This window comes from Giraffa tippelskirchi, chromosome 12 (assembly GCF_054371585.1).
Source record: "Giraffa tippelskirchi isolate mGirTip1 chromosome 12, T2T-mGirTip1v1.2.pri, whole genome shotgun sequence".
NCBI lineage: Eukaryota > Metazoa > Chordata > Mammalia > Artiodactyla > Giraffidae > Giraffa > Giraffa tippelskirchi.
The window spans coordinates 36041721-36066462 of record NC_137286.1 but is presented as its reverse complement, the minus strand read 5'-3'; the positions used below and the strand labels follow the sequence as shown (position 1 = coordinate 36066462).

The following is a 24742-nucleotide window of genomic DNA, read 5'->3' as shown; positions in this document are numbered from 1 at the left end:
GACTTGCAGAGAATGCACTTATGGTTCCAGATGGGGGGTGAATGGAGGGAAGGGATAGTTAGGGAGTTTGGGATGGACATGTGCACACTGCTGTATTTAAAATGGACAACCAACAAGGACTTACTGTATAGCATATGGAACTCTGCTCAATGTTATGTGGCAGCCAGGATGGGAGGGGGGTTGGGGGGAGAATGGATACATGTATGTGTATGGCCGAGTCCCTTCGCTGTTCACCTGAAACTATCACAACGTTGTTAATCGGCTATACCCCAATACAAAATAAAAAAGTTTTTAAAAACAAATTTTTTTAAAGACATGTTTCTGTTCAACTCTCCCAAAACAGTTAAGTTCAAAAAGTTGTTTCCCTTCACATTTAAATCTATAAAATGTATATACATCAGGTAGAATGAATCATTCACATTTTTCATGGTCACATTCCAGTCCTATCTTCTCCCTACACTGCACATCATTTTCTGGTCTCACTGCCAGTCATTAAAACATTGACACACTTGTGTGTAAGTGCCTTAACCGGGTGAAGAAACCTATACAAGCTGTAGACCATAATCCAGTCTTTCTATGATTGTAGCAGCTCTTCATTTGAAAATCTTGGAATTTGTACATTCAACAATGGATGTAAATTTAATATTTTTATATAAATGCATTATTATAATGCAGGTATTAGATCTTGCTGCACATTCCTAACAGTTCTCACTGTAGTTGCATCGATGGGAAATTCATCCAGGGGGGCTACAAAGTTTTATACTCAGGTCACATATTTGAGATGGTGGTGAGAAAAGTATAGATGAGCATAAGGGATTATTTGAAAATTATATCCCATGGAAGTTACAGCTTTAATGATAAATTGGTGAATAATATTAGGTCAGAAATAAAAGACTCTCTTGTAAATTCTATAAGCTCTGTTTTCTTTCTTGGGCAATATGACTGGTTTTAGGACATCGTGATGTTACTTTGTTCGTTATACTGTATTCTGTTGATAGTAAAGCAATTTGTTACAACCATTTTGCCTCACAGAAGTCACTTGGTTTTGGAAGCACACAGCTCCGGTGCTTATGGAAATGATGAGATGGAGCCTTTCTGCCCTGGGGATTTCTAGTTTCTGATCAGATAAACTCAAGTCCTGATGTTACTGAGCCGGAAGTGGAAAGCAAAGAGAGGCATTGCTTGATTCTGGGGAGAAAATGGGTTTTCCGATGGGGAGCACCTCTATCTTCTACAGTCAGTAGTCTCATAATTAAAAAGCATTCAAAAAGTCTACTTTCTTCTATTCAAGCAGGATTTTATTTACTGCAGGGCTGAGCACCTTTTTTTGGTGCAGTGGTCAATTTGAGGAACATTAAAACGTTTCTGACTACATATTTGTTTTCCTGAAACATATGTTTATACTGGGAAAAACCATATGGGCAACTATGGATGCTTAAGCGTTATTTTTTTTTTTTATTCCCTTCACCAAGGATTTTTTTTTCTTTTTTTGGAAGTGGGGAAGCAACTAAAATTTTTCCAAGCTATATAACTAGCATGCATTGCAGTGACTTATTGTAATGCACATTTTAATGTATTGTTGAGTAAGACACTGGGAACTGGCATATTTGTCTTTCCTTGACTGACCTTGTAGGCTACTTACTTGTGAAATGTTTTGTTTTCTTACACTTAACTTAGTATTCTCTAAAATGAGATATTTGTTTCTGTGTCAACAATCTGGAATCACAAAAGTTCACAGTCAGTTTACTCTGAAATACTCAATTTTCACCAGTCTTCTTTTTCTCTCCTTGGTGGAAGCTGTAGCAAGGGTTTTAATTTTATTTAGAAAGCAGTTCACAACCTGCTAGTTAATCCGTCCCCTTTCCAAACTGAACTGGAGTTCACAAATGCTAGCCAGGTACACCCACCATAGGACTTTCTCCAATAGTCCCAGTCTCTTGAGAGACCTAGACCTTTGGTTGAAATTGTATGCACTCAGTTTCCCCATAAGGAAGCTGTAAGGGTTCCTAAAGTGGGCTCACACCAGTAGGCTTTGGGCACAAGAGAGGATGGAGGCTGCTTATAGGAAAGAGCCAGGAAATCAATTCTCCTGTACCAACATTAGTATCTATTGTGATTTCTACTTGCAAATATGTATGTGTTGTAAAATGTTCAATCATTACATAAATATAGAAGGTAGAGGTCCATGGTTAGAATCTTTGATAGTCTTATACCTTCATGCTGCTGCTGACCACCATTAATAGTTCGGTATGGATTTCTCTGGATTTTTTAATGAGGATACTAAAATGTTACTGTTTACCAACAATACTATACGTAGATGCATACCGCTTTGCAGTTTCTTTTCTTGCACTTGGTAGTATACTTTGAACCTCTAGAAAGCCTTTGAATGGCATACTTCTAGACACGGCCACAATGGGAGCTAGATGAGAGGAGCCCTGTAACCAGGGCTGGAGGAAGGGAACTGATGTGTGCTGTGTTCTGCCATAGGTAGTTTCACATTCATGTCTCCTTTAGCCCTTTTCAAGGACCCTTTGTGGTCAACTCTTTCTAGATTAGAAGAGAAGAGTCCGAGGTACCTGACATAAGGAACAGAGGCTGAGGTTCAGGCCCTGGCCAGGATGGCTCAGAATCTGGGCCTTTTCCTCCTCATTCCCACTGCAGGATGGAGAGTGCTCTGCCCCACCGTGCTCTGGCCTCCCACCCTCCTCTGCCTCTGCCTATCCACATGGGCCCCCTTGCTGTTCCTGCTGCCTCAGAGCCTTAGCACTAGTGCCTCCCTCTCCTGGACCATGCTTCCTGCAGATTCCTGCATGGTTTGCTCCCTCACCTCCTTTTGGCTCTGCGCAAAGTCTCATCCCTCCTTTAAAACTATACACCCTCCCACAGGCATTCCCATCCCTCTGCCTGCTTTGCTTTTATCCACAGCCCCTCCGAACACACTCTATAAAAATCAGCCCCAGGGAATGAACGCTCCAGAGCACAGGGATTTTGTCTAATTGTTCACTCCCCTAACCCTAGTGCTGTGGAAAAGAACTGACAAGTCACCGTGGCATCCTTGAGTCTTTCCAGCCTCCCACACTTCTTGTTTTTTTGTAGCCCTTACAGCTCCCTGTCGTGAGCAGTGAAACCTCTCAAATGCAAAGGCTGTATATGTGTTGGGGGTGGGGCAGAACAACAAGGAAAGTGGAGAAGAATGGGGGAGATATTGTCTTACTTTTGAGTCATTGTTGGCAAAAGAGGAACCTCCTGGACAGAGTCAGCCCTTGGAAAGATAAAAGCCTCCTGAGGGCGCCAGTGTATAACAAGGAAGCAAAAGGTATATGGGCGTATGGCTTGGGATGGAAAGGAGACCTGTGTGGGTTCCCTTCTATTTAGAGTGCAGAATGATTTTGAAGACCTCCAAAGAAGGATGCTCTAGATTCCACCAAATTTCCCATGGCCTGAGTCACTAGAAAGGAAAAGGACTCTGTGGACACTCATATAGGCAGGTTAATCACGGCACTACCAGCTCCAGCATCTTTTTTTTTTTTAAGGTTGAAGACCTGTTGGTGTCTTTCCTGCTTAAGCCAGGGTGTGAAAGTTCATTGCCAAAGCATTTATCTCATGAGTCTGAGTTTTGCAGAAAGCATACCCCAACAGCATCCCAGCCTGAGATTGTTTTGGTCCCAGCAGTCTCAGACTCTGAGTTACCTTTCATTCATCTATTGTTTGCAGTAGTTCTTGGGCAGCAGCAAAATGATGGGCATTTGGGACACGAACGTGACACAGAACACTGTAGAACTGAGTACACTGGAATGCCAAAGGGAGGGAATGGCTATGGGATGAAGTCCCGGTGGAGCCTCTCCTCAGCCACAGGGAAGCCTCCTCCTTCTCTCCTCCTCAGAGCCTTTAATTGCTGCCCTAGGCGGTCCGAATTATCCACCAGGAGAGAATTCCCCTCCAAGAAAATGCAGCCTGCCTGAAACTGCTCTTGATTGTAATGGAAACTACTCAGTAGCTAGGACAGGACCGATAACTCAGGCTCCTACAGCTCATTAAAACAAAGAATTTTAATAAGTATTTCTGCCCTTTGCAGCCCAGGTTTTTGGAAGTGCATGCTGCTATCAGGCAGCTCTTCTCTGAATTTCAGCCTCAAGCCATAACACATGCAGTGCTTTCTGCTACTCTTGGCTTGAACTAAGTCTGAGTTATTTTATCCATGATTTTCTGACAGTCCCCCATCCCAGTTACAGAACTGCCATCATGTCCAGCCAATGCCATATAGAAATAAGGTTAAGTAACATTTCTCCCATGATTTCCCTTCAAAAAGTTAAATCTTTAATTTTACCTGAGTTTGATGCAGCGTGTTTTATTTTAAAAAAAAAAAACACAATTTCTGTGACACTTGCTAATTCTCCTTTAACCATGGCTACTGAAATGTATTAGTTATACCCTTCAAAACAAAAGAACAAAGTGAAATATATTGTAATTGTGTTCCATCGTTTGGTAGCATAGCTTCAAAAGAAAAGCCTGAAAGAGTGTCTTTCGTTTCTCCCTGTCCTTTCATTATCAGTTTCTACCGGGGACTCTGCCTTTTCACTCCCCACTTCCTGTCTTACCGGGAACCCCTGTCCCCACCCTTCTACAGAACAGAACTCTTAAAGGTCACCCCTGATTGCCTAATCACAAATCCAATGGCCCTTTCTCAGATTTCGTTCCTGATGGCTCAGCAACATCTGACCCCATTGACTTCCACTCTTTGAACTGCTCCCTGCTGGCAGCGTCTTCCTAACATGTCTGCTCTTTATTCTGCTCTCAACCTTCCTGTTCTATCAAGAGGCAGTCCTGAGAAGAAATTAGAGTGTGGGCTCTGCCCAGGGGCTGAATCCTGGCTCTAGCTCTTTCTAATTATGTGACTTTGCACAAATGATTTAATAACCCCAAGCCTCAGTTTCCTCATCAGTCAAATGGGAAGAAGAGTAGCTTTGTCATAGGGCTGTCAGGAAGAAGATGAAATGAGTGTGCCTGATAAACAGCAGGCACTCAGTAAATGTCACCTTTTATCACTGTAACTTCCTGTTTGGATGCCTTCAGAGTTTCTCTTGTAGCTGCGGGATAAAACCGTAACTTTAGCACCTGATTAGTTTGCTCCCTGCCCCGACCCTTTCCAGCATGTGCCCGCTTCCTAACCTTTGCTCTGTTCCTCCTTCCCCAGCCAGAGGAAGGGAAGAGAGCTGAGGGCTGTGCCTGCCTGGAGGCGCTGAGCACAGACTGCCTTGTAAAGACATCCTCCCTTGGGCACCGAGCCTATCTCTCTCAGGCAGATTATAAATTACTTAAGGACACCAGCTGTGATTTATACTCTTAAAAAATATATGCCTCAGCATTTAGCACTATACTTTACACATAGTAGGAATTTAACTCATATCTTTGAACTGCCAGAACATTATAGGTTTCCTTGGTCCTCCCAAAATCCTTTTTCCTGCTACACTGAAACACCTATTGATCAGTCCTAAAGCCCATGTAAGCTTTATATGGGGAGATTGACTCGACGCCCCAGGGCGAGTTAACTACCTCAACCTTTTTGGAATGAGGAGGGATATACAGAAATCATTAAAATAATGGGAGCACAGGGAGTTATTTAATGCTTTTTAAAAGGAGTTTGAAATCCTACCAACCCATGAAGCTGTTAGGATTTTATAAAGTGGAGCTTTTTTCTGTCCTCATGCCATCCATCCCAAGTAAAATGAGCTCTGAGGGTGTAAGTGGCAAATCTTTAGACCTCGTCACAGGCCTGCTCCTGAGCCACTGTGTTCTAGTCCTGCTTTCTTTCCTCTTACTACGCAGGTGAAGAGGACAGTGAAGTTGAATGAAGATCAGAGGAGGGGCTGCCTACTTTAGAAAAATTTATTTCTGTTCCTGACATTCTGTTGGCATGGCAAATACTCCATCAGTTTCTGCTGTATCTCTGAGGTCGTGTATAGTCATCGAGTTGTGCTGCCAGTAGAAGTTTCCCCTCTCTTACCCTGGCAGCCTTACAGACCATGTTCTTTGCATCTTCAGATTCTGTAGCAGGATTTTCCAGCTTCAGCATTATTGACATATGGGGCTGGATAACTTTGTTATAGGGGAGCTGTCCTGTGCACTGTTTAGTAGCACCCTTGGCCTCTACCTACTAGATGCCAGTTGTGATGACCAAAAAATGTCTCTACATATTGCCAAATGCCCCCTGGGAATCTTTGGGATCTCCCAATTGAGAACCATTGCTCTATAGAATCAAACATGGAAACTCAGCATCTTACCGTTTTGTAAGAATACCAGAATTTGGACAATTGAGGGCAATTGAAGATGAAGATTTTAATAGCTGTGAAAGGTGAATTTGTGTTTGAAATTACTAACACAGGGAAAATTTAGTGTCATAAGCAGTTATAGATTTTATCATAAATAAGGAGAAGTAAACAAAGTAGTTATAGAAGTTGAGACTATTTTACCCCTAATGGCCTTGGATCTGAATACAACACCTCATTCTAGGGCTGTTTCAACCATCCTTGGAATATTTTTGTTGGAATTATATTTAAGGCCTTTGGCAGTGAGTATATAATTGTATTTAGGCCTTTGACAATAAGTATATTAAGCCAAAAATAATTAATATTTCTGGAGAAATCCTGGTTAATTACCATTGGAGAAAATTATATTTGACCTAAGGTTGGCTGGCTCTCTTCACCAGAGGCTGCTTCTGACCACAAAGATGCTTGAAAACAGTGCTTGCAGGTGCTTCAGGGGTGAAGGAGGAATGACAAGGCATTTTGGGCTTTGGTGAAGGGCCACAATTGATCGGTACTGTCCATGGCAGTCAGAAAATATAACTGTATATGTGTGATTTGAAACCCAACTCCAATTGACAGTCACCATTGTGTTCTTTCTAAAGGTGGTAGCTAATTTTCATGTCATGCCCCAAAACTGAAAGTAACAGTAAATATACTGCTTTCTGAAAAACATTAAGGCTCCAGCCTCAGGAGAGACCTGCTTTGGCCAGAGATCACCTTTGGAGTGTTAATTTCCTTTGAAAAGGAAAAGCATACACAGAAGACCCCAAGATGTTCACTACCCAACAGCTGGGAAATGAGCCTTGTGCAGTGTTTTGAATCAAGGAAGCCAGTAGACTAACTGATTCCATGGACAACTGTGAGCACCTTCAATGTTCCAGACTTGTACTAACAGGTGGAAGTCCACCTGTCATGTCAGTGCTGTGGGCTGAATTGTGTTCCCCCAAAATGCATATGATGAAATCCTAACCCCCAGCATGGTTGTTTGTGGAGAAAGAATCTTGAGAAAATAAATAAGGTTAAGTGAGGTCAATAATTAAAAAAAAAACAAACAGATGTATCCCAGTGTTCATTGCAGTGCTGTTTACATTAGCCAGGACACGGAAGTAACCTAAATGTCCATTGACAGATGACTAAATAGTGTAGATGTGGTACATATATACAGTGGAATATTATCAGCCATAAAAAAGGAATGAAACTGGGTCATCTGTAGTGATGTGAATGGACCTAGAGTCTGTCATACAGAGTGAAGTAAGTCAGAAAGAGAAAAACAGATATAGTTTATTAGTGCATAGGTATGGAATCTAGAGAGATGGTACTGATGAACCTATCTGCAGGGCAGGAATAGAGATGCAGACGTAGAGAAAGACATGTGGACACGGGGATGGAGGGTGAGATGAATTGGGAGAGTAGGACTGACATATATGTGTAAAATAGGTAGCTAGTGGGAACCTGCTACATAGCACAGGAAACTCAGCTCAGTGCTCTGTGATGACCTAGAGGGGCGGGATGGGGGTGGGAGGGAGGGAGGTTCAAGAGGAAGGGATATATGTATACATATAGCTGATTCACTTCATTGTACAGCAGAAACTAACACAACATTGAAAAGCAATTATACTCCAGTTTAAAAAGAAAAGAGGTCATAAGGATGGGGCCTTAATCTGCTAGGACTGTGTCCTTATAAAAAGAGGGAGTTCTTTCTAGCTGTCTCGCTCTCCCTCTCTTTTTCCCTACCCCCAGTGTGAGGACATAGCAGGGAGAAGAGCTCTCACCAAAACTAGACTGGACTGGCACCCTGATCTTGGACTTTTCATCTCCAGAACTGTGAGAAAATAAGTTTGTTATTTAAGCCATGTAGTCTAAGGAATTCTGTTAAGGTAGTCTAAGTTGACTAGTACATCCAGCATCCTCACTGTACAGATGAGGAGACTGGACCCAGAGAGGTAAATGACTTTCCCAAGGTCAAGGTACTAAGTTAGTGGTAGAACTGGAGCACAAAACAGGTTTCCTGACCCCTAGTCCAATGTCTGGTCCTCTTTCCCCACTGCCTCGGGTCACTGTTGCTACTGTTGTTGTTCAGTCGTGCAGTCGTGAAGTGTCTGACTCTTCATGACCCTGTGGACTGCAACACACCAGGCTTCCCTGTCTCTAGACGTCTCCTGGAGTTTGCCCAAGTTCATGTCCACTGAATCAGTGATGCCATCTAACCATCCATCCTTATCTCTAGAACCCATCACTCCTCATAGTCCTTGCTTGCCCTGTTTAGTTCAGCATTGCTGTGAGGATCAGTGAGATGGTACAAAAAAATGACAGTTTAAGTTTCTAAACTACAAAATATTTTACAAATATAAACATCATGCTCAACTCAGATTTTGCGTAGGTAGCAGAAATCTGGGCTTCCTTGGGAACTCCACTGGTAAAGAATCTGCCTGCAATGCAGGAGACCCCGGTTCGATTCCTGGGTTGGGAAGATCTCCTGGAGAACGGATAGGCTACCCACTCCAGTATTCTTGGGTTTCCCGGGTGGCTCAGACAGTACAGAATCTGCCTGCATATGGGAGACCTGGGTTCAATTCCTGGGTTGGGAAGATACCCTGGTCATGTGAATTAAATTCACCCATTCCCATCCATTTTAATTCACTGATTCTTAAAATGTTGATATTTGCTTTTGCCATCTCCTGCTTGACCACATCCAGTTCACCTTAATTCATGGACCTACCGTTCCAGATTACCATACAATATTGTTCTTCACAGAATCAGACTTTACTTTCACCACTGGACACATCCACAACCGAGTGTCTTTTACACTCTGGCCCAGCCACTTCATTCTTTCTGGAGCTATTTCTCTGCTCTTCCCCAATAGCATATTGGACACCTACCAACCTGGGGGGCTTATCTTCCGGTGTCATATCTTTCTGCCTTTTCATACAATTCATGGGGTTCTCGAGGCAAGAATACTGAGGTGGTTTGCCATTCCTTCTCCAGTGGACCATGTTTGTCAGGACTGTCCACTATGACCTGTCCCGTCTTGGGTGGCCCTGCGTGGCATGGCTCATAGCTTCGTTGAGTTACACAAGACTGTGATGCACATGATCATTTTGGTTAGCTTTCTTTGATTGTGGTGAGGTGATCAAGATGGCAGAGTAGAAGGATGTGTGTTTATCTTCTCTTTTACAAAGGTTCAAGAAAGAGTCAATTCCTTGGCTCTGTTTGGCTGAAGTATGATAATGTTTTGCTCCCACAGATTCTGCATACGACTCTGCTTCTTGAATGAAAACATGTCTCTCCTTCTCCAAGTCTGGTTTATTACCTGTATGTGTGTGTTAAGTCGCTCAGTTGTGTGTGACTCTTTGCGATCCCATAGCCTATAGCTCGCCAGACTCCTCCGTCCATGGAATTCTCCAGGCAAGAATACTGGAGTGGGTTGCCATTCCCTTCTCCAGGAGTTCTTCCCAACCCAGGGATTGAATCTGGGTCTCCTGCACTGCAGGCAGATTCTTTACCGTCTGAGCCACTACATGGGTTCCTACTATACATAAACAGATTTCATTTCCCAACATTTTCCAGAATTATTTCACCCAGTTTTTAACCTTCTGAAAAGAATCTTCATCTGTTATATCATAAACTAAAATAGCTCCATTTGAATCTCTATAGCAAATTGGACCCAATGCATGGAATCTCTTTTGACCTGCTGTATACTATATAGCAAGATTTACTTTTCTCATCAGTATTTAACTTCTGAAAGCAGTGGTCTTGGCTAGTCTTGCTGCTCAGGGATGTCATCAGAGGCTAGGGTTCCGTTTAGCATTTTGTTCCTCATGGTCATGAGCAGATGCTTTACCTCCAGGCATTTCATGTGTATTCCAGGCAGAAGGAGAGGGACAAAGGTGAAGTACAAAAGCTTTTTCCTCTCCAGGTTTTACCTTCATACTGGGGAAGGGACTTCTTGTTTTATTTTATTAATCAAGACTATATCACATGACCACTTCTTAATGCAAAGGTGTCTGGGAATTCAAGTATTTTGCTTTCTAGCCTCTACTGTAGAGGAAGAAAAGGATTGAATGGGGCTTGTGAGCCAAGTTAAAGTAATTGTCACAGAGAACATGGCATCTCTGCAGAAGCATCGGAGGCTAGAGAGCCAGGCTCAGAATATAATCAAGGTGGCCAGGCACAGATCAAAGGCACTGGGCTCTCCTGTACTAGTCTGGGCTGATCAACAATGTTGCAGTCAACATTCATGCCGTACCCCTGGACTCTCATTCCACCACAGTCATACTTTTGCATTCTTATTAAGGATTCAAAGTCCTTAGATGAGCCTGGATCACATTTCCATGTTGTAATATATGAGAAGGGTAGGGAGTGAGACTGTATGGCCTCCTCTTGGGCTTCCATAATGGCCAAAGGGGGAGTCCCCACCACCCATCTTGTAATTCCTCCAGAGAGGGTGCTACAATGCTGTGCAGCCAAAAATGACAAATAGTCACCATCCCCCTATTTTATAGAGGGGGAACCCAGAGTTCAGAAGGAGGAAAGAGCTCAATCTATACCACTGAGTGGGTGAAGGGCAGGGGCAGGATTTTATCTTATCCTGATGCCCCCAATCTGCTTGGTCCCGGAGAAGCAGCTCCCCTCAGAGTCTTCTCAGAATCTTTGACATTCCCTATGTTGAGGGAGGGTTGTCTTTGGAGGTAGTCCCTCCTTTTTCCAGCAGTCCGTGGGTAATTCCCTCTCTCCCTGTAGGATCTTCCCAACAACTGCTTCCTCTTTGTATACCGTCTTCCTTTCCAAAAATACGAACAACCTTGCTGACACTTAGGACTCCCATAAGACAATATTGAATGGAATTTTTTTTAATGAAAATGCTATGTGGTAAGTACCCCACACTTCTGAAGAGGAATAGCTAGGCAAAACCCCTCAAGATTTATATAAAGGTGGATAAACTTTTCTAGCTGTCATCACCCACCAGCCTGTGTGGAAAAAAAGACTAGACAGGGACTTCCCTTGTGGTCCACTGGTTAAAGATCCCATGCTGCCAGTGCAGGGGTCATAGGTTCAATCCCTGGCCAGGGAACTAAGATCCATATATGGCCACGTATGCTGCTATTGCTGCTAAGTCTCTTCAGTCGTGTCCAACTCTGTGCGACCCCATAGACAGCAGCCCACCAGGCTCCGCCGTCCCTGGGACTCTCTAGGCAAGAACACTGGAGTGGGTTGCCATTTCCTCCTCCAATGCATGAAAGTGAAAAGTGAAAGTGAAGTCACTCAGTCGTGTCCGACTCTTAGCGACCTCATGGACTATAGACTACCGGGCTCCTCCGTCCATGGGATTTTCCAGGCAAAGAGTACTGGAGTGGGGTGCCATTGCCTTCTCCATGGCCACGTATAGCGTGGCCAAAAATGAATGAATAAAAATACTCTACAAAATAAAATATATATTAAAAATAAAACATAATTCTCAAAAAAAAAAAGACTAGTCAAGAAGATTTGATTCACTGGGCAGTGTTTGAGGGACAGTACAATTGGAGATGGGCGGGGAGAGCCTTGGTTCCTCCCAGCCAAAGGAGAGGGCTCCCATAGCACCCTCACTTTGGTGCCCCTGACTCAAATCCTATGGAGATTCCCATAAGGCCTTTTCAGAAGCCATAGCTGCATCCCACGGTATGTTCAGTCTTTGGACACCAACCCAGAGAATGCTGTCAGCCAAGGGAGCTTTACAGTCAAGTGCCAAGTCTTTAGCCCCTTTACTTCAATCTTTGTCAACTCCTCTACCCCTGGCCCACCACTGATCCTGGGAAGTGAGAGCAATGGAAGAAGGGAAGGAGAGAAAAGCAGATTTCATCTCCTTCCCCATTTGCAAGACCTTAAGCTGTGGGTCAGTCTGAGCCATGTGGAGGGAAAGAACTTTGAGCTAAATGTGAGATTGAAGATTTGATTTAGACCAGACAAATTTAAAACAAAAAAACAACACCTGAAAATTAGTCTTAATTGATGAAATTCAGTTCAGTCGCTCAGTCGTGTCCGACTCTTTGCGACTCCATGAATTGCAGCACGCCAGGCCTCTCTGTCCATCACCAACTCCCAGAGTCTACCCAAACCCATGTCCATTGAGTCAGTGATGCCATCCAACCATCTCATCCTCTGTCATCCCCTTCTCCTCCTGCCCCCAATCCTACCCAGCATCAGGGTCTTTTCCAATGAGTCAACTCTTCACATGAGGTGGCCAAAGTATTGGAGTTTCAGCTTCAACATCAGTCCTTCCAATGAACACCCAGGATTGATCTCCTTTAGGATGGATTGATTGGATCTCCTTGCAGTCCAAGGGACTCTCAAGAGTCTTCTCCAACACCACAGTTCAAAAGCATTAATTCTGCGGCATTCAGCTTTCTTCACCGTCCAACTCTCACATCCATACATGACCACTGGAAAAACCATAGCCTTGACTAGACGTACTTTGCTGAAATTAGGTGGTTCTTGAAAGTGTAAGTAATCAGAAAGCTATGGAGTCTATTTGGAGACAAAAGTTGGGGAGAGATAAGGCTGTTTCTAGGTGTAACCACATTCAGACTGTTGTTACTCTCTTTTTCCAAAGATAGCATTCCAACTTTTGAGAAAATGCATGGGACTAAGGCATAAGGATTTCTAGACTCTAGCCCCCGCTATTCCACACATTAGGAGGGTAACTCTGGACCAGTCACTTTGTCTTCTGGGTCCTAGCATCCTCTCCCCAAATGATGGGATTGTACTTTGTGATTTAGGTATCCCAGAATAATTTCTCTATTCCTCTGAACCATGCAGTGACTTAAAACAGCAGGACAAAATAACTCACACAGCAAGCTTGCTTTACAAATAGTACTTCAGTTATATTTGTTGGAAGAGTCAAGCATAGATGAATGGCATTTGGCAGGAGAAAACCTTAGTACATCCGAAACCCTTAATTATGCATGATAGGCAGCTCTGTAGCTTGGTCTATAGGAAAAGATGCCACATTATCAAATGACACATTGTAGAGATGTGTCAGAGTTTTTGCAACAGCTTGTTCATCAGTAGCATGACTGTCCTGTGTCAGACAGGTAGCATCCATGTTGTCACCTGAGTCTGCATTTGAAAATCTAAGTGCTCCTATATTTAAAGTCCTCTTGTCTGGTTCCTGTGGAGATGAATCCATTGAAATTGATGACACTAAATAGGAAGTTTAGTGATAAAATATTTATTTCCAGAGTTTGTATGTAGTTAAATATAACCATACTAGGTATAAGTTTTGTACACAGCTCTTTATGAATTTTATTATATATGTAATATATAAAAATCACACATAAGTAATACATATATTAGAAGCACTTTTCCTGCAAAAAGAAAATCATATGTAATCCTCCTACCCTAACAGGCTTCCCTAGTGGCTCAGACTTGGTAAAGAATCTGCCTGCAATGCAGGAAATTGGATTTAACCCTGCTGGTTCGATCCTTGGATCAGGAAGATCCTCTGGAGGAGGGCATGGCGACCCACTCCAGTATTCTTGCCTGGAGAATCCCATGGACAGAGGAGGCTGGTGGGCTACAGTCCATGGGGTTGCAAAGAGTCAGACACAACTGAGCAACTAACACTACTCTATAAATAATTACTATTCCCCTTTTGTGCCTGTGCTTTCAGACTTGTTTTGCAAATATACAAATATTAATGATCTTTTTCTTTTTTATTATTTATTTTGGTAGAATACACATAACGTAGAATTTACCATTTTAGGGAACTTCCCTGTCAGTCCAGTGGTTAATACTCTGTACTCCCAATGCAGAGGGCATGGGTTCAATCCCTGGTCAGGAAACTAAGTGCACGCTACTAGCTGTGGGCAAAAAAGAAAAAAAGAATTTATTATTTTACCTATTTTGGTAAAATACGCAAAACATAGAATTTACTATTTTGACTGTTTTTAAATATATATAGTTCAGTGACATTAAGTACATTCACATTAAGTTCTGGGGATCTGCTGAACGAAATAGAGCCTGTAATTAAGTAAATCCACGTTGTTGTACACCATCACCACCATCCATGTCCAGAACTCTCCTCATCTTGAAAAATCGAAGCTCTATACCTGATAGACACAAGGCCTTATTTTTACAGCTGCACAACCCCACTACACACACTTTGTGTTATTGATGTCACAAATTTTCTTTTTATATCTTATCTCATATTTTGAGGCATATATGTTCAGTTTAATAACTTAGTGAAGACAACAAGGAGGCCTGTGTAACAAAAGTAGGAAATAAAACTGGAAAAGAGCATTTGCAGGGCCTTGTGGACCGTGGTGAACATTGAATTTCATGCAAAATTTACTGGGACATCTTTGTATAGTTGGGGGTGGAGGAGTAACATGATTTAGTTTGTTTTACTGGGCTGCTTCCTAGAGTTTGACTAGCAGGGGGTAGGAGAGAGCAGATAAGCAGTGGGGAGTTTCTTTCAGGTGAGAGTTGATAGTGTCATGGACCAGGTTGCCCTCAGTGGAAGCAGAGGCAAGTGGTTGGATTCTGGATATATGTGGAAGGTGGAACCAATAGGATTTGTTGATGGATTGGATGTGGGGTGAGAGAGAGAGAGGAGTCAAGGTTGACTTCAAGGTTCTGGGCTTGAGCCACTGAACGAAATTGCCATTTCCTGAAGTGGAGATGGAGGAAAGTGAAAGTCACTCAGTCGTGTCCGACTCTTTGCGACCCCATAAACTATACAGTCCATGGAATTCTTCAGGCCAGAATACTGGAATGGGTAGCCTTTCTCTTCTGCAGGGGATCTTCCCAACTCAGGGATCAAACCCAGGTCTTCCACATTGCAGGTGGATTCTTTACCAGCTGAGCCACAAGGTAAGCCCAAGAATACTGGAGTGGGCAGCCTATCCCTTCTCCAGCAGATCTTCCCAACCCAGGAATCAAAACGGGGTCTCCTGCATTGCAGGCCGATTCTTTACCAACTGAGCTATCAGGGAAGCACGAGATGGAGGAGGAGGAGGTTTTAGGTGGGGTGAAATGAAGAGTTCTGTTTCAGTCATTTTCAGTTTTACAATCTATGAGATGTCTCATTGAAGATGTCAAGTAGGCAGCTGGTTATGCAAGTCTGGAGTTCAAGGGAAAGAATGGGGCCAGAGATAGCATTTTGGAGAAAGCATGTGTGAATGACATTTTTAAGTCATGAGACTGAATGAGCTCACCTAGGCCCTGGAAGAGAGGAGAAGTGAATAAGATAAGAGGTCTGAGTAATGAGCCCTGGGGCATATCAACATTTAGAGGTCAAGAGGAGGTAGAGGACCCAGTGAAGGAAACTGAGAAGGAACATCCATCCAAGGCAGAGATAAAGAGTACAAAATATTTCCAGAAGGAAGAGTGAGTGGTCCATTGTCTGATGTGTCTGAGAAATTGAGTGGTGTATTTAGCAACATGAAGGTCATGCCTCATACTTGGGATGTGGCTCTCATCACCAGGTTCTGTTAACTGATGATGTCAGGGACTCCTGAATCAGGCAATTCTCCTTCCTTTCAGAGCTTCTGATCCTTAGAGTTCTTCTGCTGCGTATTCACATATGTTTTGAAATTGGGGCCATTTTATCTGTACAAATTCTTCACCAAATCCTGTCTGGGAGGAGAGGAAGACACTTTGCACCCTCTGACTTTCCTTCCTGAAAGGTCTATGCTGTCTTTCTTTCTTTCTTTGAAATCTTTAGTTGCACCACACGGCATGTGGGATCTTAGTTCCCTCATCAGCGATGGAACCCATGCCCCCTACGTTGGCAGCGCAGGGTTTTAACCACTGGACCACCAGTGAAGTCCCTTTATGATGTATTCCTTGATAGAAAATCACAGTCCCTGACTGCCGTAACAGCTGTCTTTGTGTGTGCTTGCTCAGTCATGTCCGACTCTTTGTGACCCCCATGGACTATATAGCCCACCAGGCTTCTCTGTCCATGGACTATAGCCCACCAGGCTTCTCTTGATTTCTCTGGGAAATCAAGAAATCTGTCTTGATTTCCCAGGCAAGAATACTAGAGTGGGTTTCCATTTCCTACTCCAGGGGATCTTCCTGACCCAGAGGTTGATCCCCTGTCTCCTGCATCTCCAGCATTGGCAGGTGGATTCTTTACTGCTCTGCCACCTGGGAAGCCTTCTTAACAGTTACCACTTATGTAAAAGATCTTTATCTTTTAGCTGAATGTTAAACATCTCATCCTCCAGGAGATAATTACCTAATTTTCTAAATCAGTTGATCTCAAAATGAGTATTCTGTCTTCTCTTGGACCCTCCAAGCAAATAGGTGTTTTTTCCTGCCTCAGAGTGGAGAAGTCTTGTTTTAGTGTGATCTGTTCTTTAGCTCACTAGTTTTCCTTACATTCATCACTCAACAATAAACAAAATTCCAACAACATACTATACTATATGCATTGAGTCTAATTTGAGAAAGAAACTCTGAGAAAGAGTTTACCAAGTCCCAAGCAGAAGGAGAAGAACATGAACTTGGGCAAACTTAGGGAGATGGTGAAGGACAGGGAGGCCTGGCATGCTGCAGTCCATGGGGTCACAAAGAGTCAGACATGGCTTGGTGACTGAACAGCAACAAAGCAGAAGTGATTGCCATGGGCAGGAAGGGCAGGAAGACCTAAGAGGAAAGCAGGATTGTGAAAAAGTATGGAGGGTAAGAAAATGTCATGCACTGGGAAAGTAAAGCATTAGCTGGGCCTCAAAAGGTAGAAAGGGTTTGAACAGGTAGAGCAAAAGATAATCATGCAAGATATTTAACATCACAGTCAAAGTTAGTGCTGATTGCGATTACTGTTTATACAGACAGGTTGGCCCGAAGAGATGGGTTCCTTGTAAGAGATAATTCACATTGAATCATGAACCCATGAAACTCATTCACACTGGCCTGTGCTTGAGTGACTGATGGTATAAAGTTTCTAGATTACCTTTCAGAGGGATACTGATGGTCTGTAGTGGTAGTGAGGCACCTTAGAATTTAGAAATAAGATTGCCTTAATTTATGTATTCTTTGCATTCATATGTGAGACGCTGAAGAAATATGAGGACAGATAGGTCCCAGTGTTCAAAAGCCTTGAATGGTGACTGCCAAACCACACCCCCGACAAACTGCAAAAGGTATTCAAACCAAGCCCTGGAACCTGTGTTACATTTTTGGGGGGAGAAATGTGATTTGAGGCAGATGTGATTAAGTTAAGATTCTTGAGATGAGATCATTCTGGATTATCATGGACACATGGAGGAGAAGAAGTGGCAGTGTGACCCAGAGGCCAAGATTGGAGTGGTGAGGCCACAAGCCAAGAAACACCTGGAGTGACGAGAAGGTGGAGGAGGCCAGAACCAGAGCTTCCCCCCAGAGGGACCACAGCCCTACCAATGCATCAATTTTGGACCTTTGGCCTCAAGAACTGTGAGAGAATACATTTCTACTCTTTAAAAAGAGTACCTCCATGTTTGTGATACTTTGTTACAGTAGCTACAGGAAACTTAATGATATTAGTTATGGTTATTAACAAATGGTATCTGGCCCCATCACTTCATGGCAAATAGAAGGAGAAAAAGTGGAAGCAGTGACAAATTTTATTTTCTTGGGCTCCAAAATCACTGCGAATGGTGACTGCAGCCATGAAATTAAAAGACACTTGCTCCTTGGAAGAAAAGCTATGACAAACCTAGACAGCATATTAAAAAGCAGAGACATCACTTTGCCAACAAAGGTCCATACTATCAAAGCCATGGTTTTTCCAGTAGTCATGTACGGATGTGAGACTTGGACCATAAAGAAGGCTGAGCGCCAAAGAATTGATGCTTTCAAATTGCGGTGCTAGAGAAGATTCTTGAGATCCCCTTGGACAGCTAGGAGATCAAAGCAGTTAATCCTAAAGGAAATCAACCCTGAATATTCATTGGAAGGACTGATGCTGAAACTCCAATACTTTGGCCACCTGATGCGAAGAGCCGACTCTTTGGAAAAGACCCTGATGCTGGGAAAGACTGAAGGCAAGAGGAAAAGGGGATGACAGAGGATGAGATGGTTGCATGGCATCACCAACTCAATGGACATGAATTTGAGCAAACTCTGGGAGATAGTGAAGGACAGGGAAGCCTGGTGTGCTGCAGTCTGTGTGGGTTTAGAAGAACCCGGTATTTTAGTGAACGTCACCTGCTTTGTGACATTAGGGAAGCAAGTCCAGAACATAACTATAATATAGCAAGTTTAAATACAATTATTGGGACTTCTCTGGTGGTCCAGTGGCTAAAACTCCGTGTTCCTAATGCAGGGGGCCCAAGTTCAATCCCTGGTCAGGAAACTAGATCCCACATCCCACAACTAAAGATCCGTCTAAGACTTAATGCAGCCAAATATATATATATAGTCTCTGATCAGCTTTTGATATGCTGACTCTGGGCCCCTGGTAGTGAACTCGAGCATTTTGGATCCTGAAAGGGAAGCTTTCTCTCTTTCTCACACATGTACCAATGAATACATTTGCAACCTGGTTTTTATTTCTTGGGAGTTTGATTAGCATGGTTTAGCTAATCACGCAAAGGTCGACTCATCCTTGAGATTGACAAAACTAGAGACCACATCCTGACATTTAGTGAATTTGCCTGCTAAAGCCACATGATCAGACTTTTTTGAGATACAGGCTTGGAGTCTTCCAGATACTATCTACTGTTACTGTTGATCCCTCTACGCCTCCTCAGGGAACATCATGTTTCCCCCTCAATTTAAAATCTGGGAAATGTATTTATTCAGCAGACATTTTTTCTTGGTGCTCACACTTAGGGGTGAAGTAAGGGGCTGCTGAGGCCTGGAGAGCTCGTTGATGTATCTTTCAGGAGAATGACTTCAGATCCTGTGTTAGTTTCCTGGGCATGCTGTACCAGACGCTAAGTGGCTTTAAAGAACAGAGATTTATTCTCTCACAGTTCTGGAGGCCGAAAGTCCAAGATCAAGGAGTCAACAGGGCTGTATTCCCTCCGAAAGCTCCAGTGGTGAATCATCTTTTCCAGTTCTGGTGGACGCAGGTGTTCCTTGGCTTGTGGCCTCATCACACCAGTCTGTGCCTTGGTCTCCACATGGCCTTCTCTGTCTTCTTTTCTTCTGTCTCTCTTAAGGAAACCTGTCATTGGATTTAGGGCCTACCCTACTCTAGTATGTCCTTATTTAATTAATCACAGAAACCTATTTATAAATAAGGTCACACATGAATTTTGCAGGGGTGCTGGTCCACTGACTATAGCTCCTTAAGTTGGAAAAACTGCAAGGGCTGGAATGAGTCTCAGGTTATGCTGAAATAAGTATGAGTCAGGGACTTCCCTGTTGGTCCGGTAGTTCAGACTCTGTGCTGCCAAGGCAAGGTTCAATCAGGGTTCAATCCTGGTTGGGGAACTAAGATCCTACATGCCATGTGGAATGAACAAAAGATTTAAAAATGTTTAATAAAAAAATATGTCAACTACAGCACAGACTAAGTAGATCTCAGTCTGCAAGTGCGTGGGCTATGAGATAGCCTGTGTGTGTGTGCTCAGTCACGTCTGACTCTGTATGACCCCATGGACTGTAGCTGCCTGGCTCCTCTGTCCATGGAATTCTCCAGGCAAGAATACTGGAGTGGGTTGCCATTTCCTTCTCCAATCAGATAGCATAAGGAATCTTAATGATGATCAAGAGACCACACTGGCTGGTGGCAGCAGTGATGCGCAATGTCTCCTGTTAAGATCCCTAAAGGCACCTCTCCAAACAAGGAACCTGCCCATCTGGCTCCCTTTCCCTCTAATTCAGATCACTCCAGCAGTCCTGCTCTCTACAGATGGAGCCAGTTCCCGCATCACCTGCTGTTCTCTGTTGGTGTGGACACCTGTCTCCTGGCCCTGGGTCTTCACAGCTTTGTAGCTTTCCATGGACACTCTGGCACTTATTCCAAAGGCTTTTTTTCTCCTGTTGGGATAGGTTTGTCTTCTAAGGGCTGCCCCGCCCATAGTCACTCTAGTTACCCAAGCTATTGCCATCTTGGCATTTGTGCCTGAAGCTCAAAAGTTCATGTGAAGGCATGTCTCCATGACACTCCTGGACTCATGGCACTCTACGGAGAAGTTACTGACCTCATCTTTAGTTAAGTTAACCTGTGGCATACTCCAATGTTGGTTTCTTTATGATTCTTCCCATCTCAGTAAGAGGACGATGGGTTCTAGGCCAGAATGTTGCATTCTAGCTTTCCAAACTTTTCTTATTCCTCATTCACCATAAGGAGACCCTGGAAAGCACATTGTGCAAATTAAACCAACACTATAGGCAAAATGCTGCCTTGCGCTGTGCCCATGTTCCAGCTGTATTGAAATAAAACATCTGAAACCAGTGCACAGGGAGCAGAATGGCCAGTCCACCAAGTTGCCGCAGGACTAGAGTTCCAGTTCCAGGTCATCCACTCACTGACAGTGTGGTTCCAGGAAAAGTTTTCAACCTCCTTGAACCCAAGTTCTGTAAATTGTAATTCATATGTAAATTGGGCCTAAAATTATATACTTTGAAAAATTGTGAACTGTGAAAATTTAGTGAGATGGCGAATGTTAAGTGAAAACTTAGTGTCATGCTGCTTGCGAGTCACCACCCTATAAATCTGCTGCCATGACTGTAGGCAGAATCCACAGCACAGCTGACAAAGAGTGATCATCTGATAGCACCATGCAGATTCAATGAAATTTCCAGTGAACCCATGTGACTATAATAACACCCCTGCCCCGTAATAACACATCTGCCATGAGTTCGTGTCTTTTCTCTAGATCTTTCCCTGTTTTTCTGCCCTTTTCTCATACCTCAGTGGAAGAATTATTCTTCCTTTTCAAAACTGATAATCTCTGCATTTGTGATTCAGAACTCTATTTACGTAGTCCATCCCTTTATTGGCTGTATCCCCTCAACAAACCCAAGTTGTGCCCTTGCTTAAAAACACTATTCCTTAATTCTGCAGCCCACTCAAGATACATGTGGCCCCTCCTTCCCTTTAGCTGTCAAACTTCTTGAATGCTTCTAAAATTAATTCACAAATGTCTGTTTCACATGACCCCATGCTGCATACAGTGATGGACAGTGGGCATCCATCATGGTCGTCAGTGGAGGACGATACCACCAGGTCTCCTGCAGCTCGGTCTTGAGCAAAATGATGACCAAATCTGAGCAGCTTCTGGTCTGGCCCTTGTCCAACTCTATTCCATCACACAGGGCCCATCAGTCTCTGTCCTCAGATCTCACCAGCTTCATTTCAGTTTCTTGAACAGTCTCAAGTTCTCTCACCTGATTAATCCCTGTGTCTCCTTTAGATTCCAATTAGATTATCTGCTCAGGGAAATCTTCCATGCCCCCTCTTGCACCGTATTTAGGACAGATATTTTTTCTTTTACGTACTCATAGACTCATCATCCCCTTTGTTCAGAACACTTAACTCAGTACCTAATTCTCCATTTATGAGTGTTATTACCTGGCTTTCTTTTCCACTCTACCCTAAGTTCTAGGGGAGCAAGGGCCATGGCTATTTTTACTTACTTTATGCACAACTGCTAGTAGTGTCATCTGGCAGTAGGCCATCAGTAAACAGTGATAGAAGTGTCTTTCAGGAGCTAGTCAGATAGCAAGAAGAAAATAATGTATTCTAATGCTTTTGCTTCGGACAGAGTATTCTAATGGAGTTATACTGTGTATCTTAAGGGGGTACATAATAGCAGCCATTAGCTTGTAGGGGTGTAGGTACAGGTATAAAGTAATCAGCAAACACGTTTGAAAAGATGAGTAGACATCCGTTATGCAAATGAGGGGAAAATGGCCTTGTGGCAGAGGGAAGGACTTATAGGAAGAAGTGAAAAGACTTCATGAGTTGAGGGAACTGAGTGATGTTTCTATGACTGGAATGAAGGGAATATGTGGAGAAATAGTAAGAGGTGAGACTGGACAATTGGGACACAGGTAATGGAGAGCCTTGCCTATTTCCTGTGGAATTTGAACATACGTGGAGACAGAGATGATCTCTAAGTAGGAAAAGAGCATGACATATTTGCATTTGAAAAAGACTGATTTTGGCAACTGGAACTCTCAGACACGGCTTGTGAAATTATAAAATAGTAGAACCATATTGGAGAGCTGTTTGACAGTTTCTTACAAAATTTAACATATACCTATCCTATGAACTGGCACTTCTATTCCTATATATTTATCTAAAATTGAAAATATATGTCCAAAAAAGACATACAAAAATGTTCAGGACAGCTTTTTCATAAGAGCAAAAACTGGAAACAACTCAATTTTTCATCGACAGATGAATGGAAAAATAAGTTGTGGTATATCCATACAATTGTGTACTACTCAGCAATATAAAGGACTTCCTCAGTGGCTCAGCAGCAAAGAATCCGCCTGCAATGCAGGAGACTCGGGTTCAATCCCTGGGTTGGGAAGATCCCCTGGAGGAGGGCATGGCAGCTCACTCCAGTATTCTTGCCTGGAGAATCCCATGGAGAGAGGAGCCTGATGGGCTACAGTTCAGAGCATCGCAGAGAGTTGGACATGACTGAAGTGACTGAGCACGCATGCACAGCAACATAAAGGAACAAACTAGTGAAAATGCCATAGCCTGGATGACTTTCACAGACACCGTGTAACTAAAGAATCTAGGCACAAGATAATCCATACCATGTGATTCCATTTACATACAGTTTAAGAACAGGCAAAACTATTCTATGGCAATAGAAATCAGACATCAACTGCCTCTGGGCATCAGGGGCTTGACTGGAGAGAGTCATAGGGAACTTTCTGAGGCTATGGAAATGTTCTGTTTCTTGACTGGGGTGGTGGTTATGTTTAAACCTGTCAAACTTTACACTTACAATTTGTGTGTTTTATTGTATGTAAATTATGCATCCATTTGTTTTTAGGTACTAGAGGAAAAAGACTTCTGTGGAAACAGTATGGAGATTGCTCAAAGAGGAACTGAGAATTGACTTGGGGTGATTGTAATAATGCAGTAGGAAAATTTTAGAATGCTAGAATTTAAGCAATGGTTTGGAAAAAGAGGGGATGAATTTGTGGATTGTTGAGGCAATAGGATTTTTTTTTCTTCTTCCTCCAACCCCCTCCCCTCTAGCAACCACCTGTTAGTCTCTGTATTAGTGACTCTGTTGTTTAGTTATGTTTGTTCATTTATTTTGGTTTTTTAGATTCCATATATAAGTGAAATCATACAGTATTGTCTTTCTCTGTCTTTATTATTTCACTTAGCACCTCTTGGTCCAGCCATGTTGTCACAAATGGCAAGATTTCATTCTTTTTCATGGCTGAGTAATACTCCATTGTGTGTGTATGTGTGTGTCTATATATATGTATATCACATCTTCTTTATCCATTTTTCTATTGATGGCCACTTAGATTGCTTCCATATCTTGACTATTGTTAATAATGCTGTAATTAACATAGGGGTGCATATATCTTTTCATTTTCTTTGTATAAATACCCAGGAGTGGAATTGCTGGATGGTATGGTAGTTCTGTTTTTAATTTGTTGAGGGAGGCCGCTATGCTCCTTTACAGAGTAGCTGCACCAATTTACATTCCCACCAACAGTGCATGAGGGTTCCCTTTCCTCCACATCCTCACCAACACTTGTCATCTCTTGCCTTTTTGATAATGGCCATTCTGACAAGTGTGAGGTGATATCTCATTGTGGTTTTGATTTCCATTTCCCTGATGATTAGTGATGTTGGGCATCTTCTCATGTGTCTATTAACCATCTGTATGTCTGCTTTGGAAAAATGTCTATTAAACTCCTCTGTCCATTTTTTAATCAAGTTTTTTGTCTTCTTGATGTTGAGTTGTGTAAGTTCTTTGTGTGTGTCGGATATTAACTCCTTATCAGATATATCATTTGCGAATATCTTCTCCTATTCAGTAGGCAGCCTTTTCATTTTGTTTCACTCTGCAAAAGCTTTTTAGTTTGATGCAATCCCATTTGCTTATTTTTGCTTTTGTTTCTTTTGCCTGAGGAGACATGCAAAAAAGTATTGCTAAGACTCATGTTAAAGAGCATATTGCCTATGTTTTCTCCCAGAAGTTTTATGGTTTCAGGCCTTATATGTAAGTCCTTAATCTGTTTTGAGTTTATTCTCATACGTGATGTGGGAGAGTAGTCTGATTCTTTTGCTTGTAGTTGCCTCAGTTCAGTTCAGTTGCTCAGTCGTGTCAGACTCTTTGCGACCCCATGGGCTGCAGCACGCCAGATCTCACTGTCCATCACCAACTCCTGGAGTTTACTCAAACTCATGTCCATTGAGGTGGTGATGCCATCCAACTATCTCATCCTCTGTCTAGTTTTCCTTTATTGAAGAGGCTGTCTTTTCCCCATTGAATATTCTTGCCTCCTTTGTCGTAGATGGATTGACC

General features: G+C 42.8%; 1 protein-coding gene across 4 annotated transcripts in view; it reads left to right on the top strand.

The window, feature by feature from the left end:
* The window catches only part of TMEM266 (transmembrane protein 266), a 128811-nt gene that overhangs the window by 1849 nt on the left and 102220 nt on the right, over positions 1-24742 (top strand). The gene's annotated exons all lie outside the window — the stretch shown is intronic.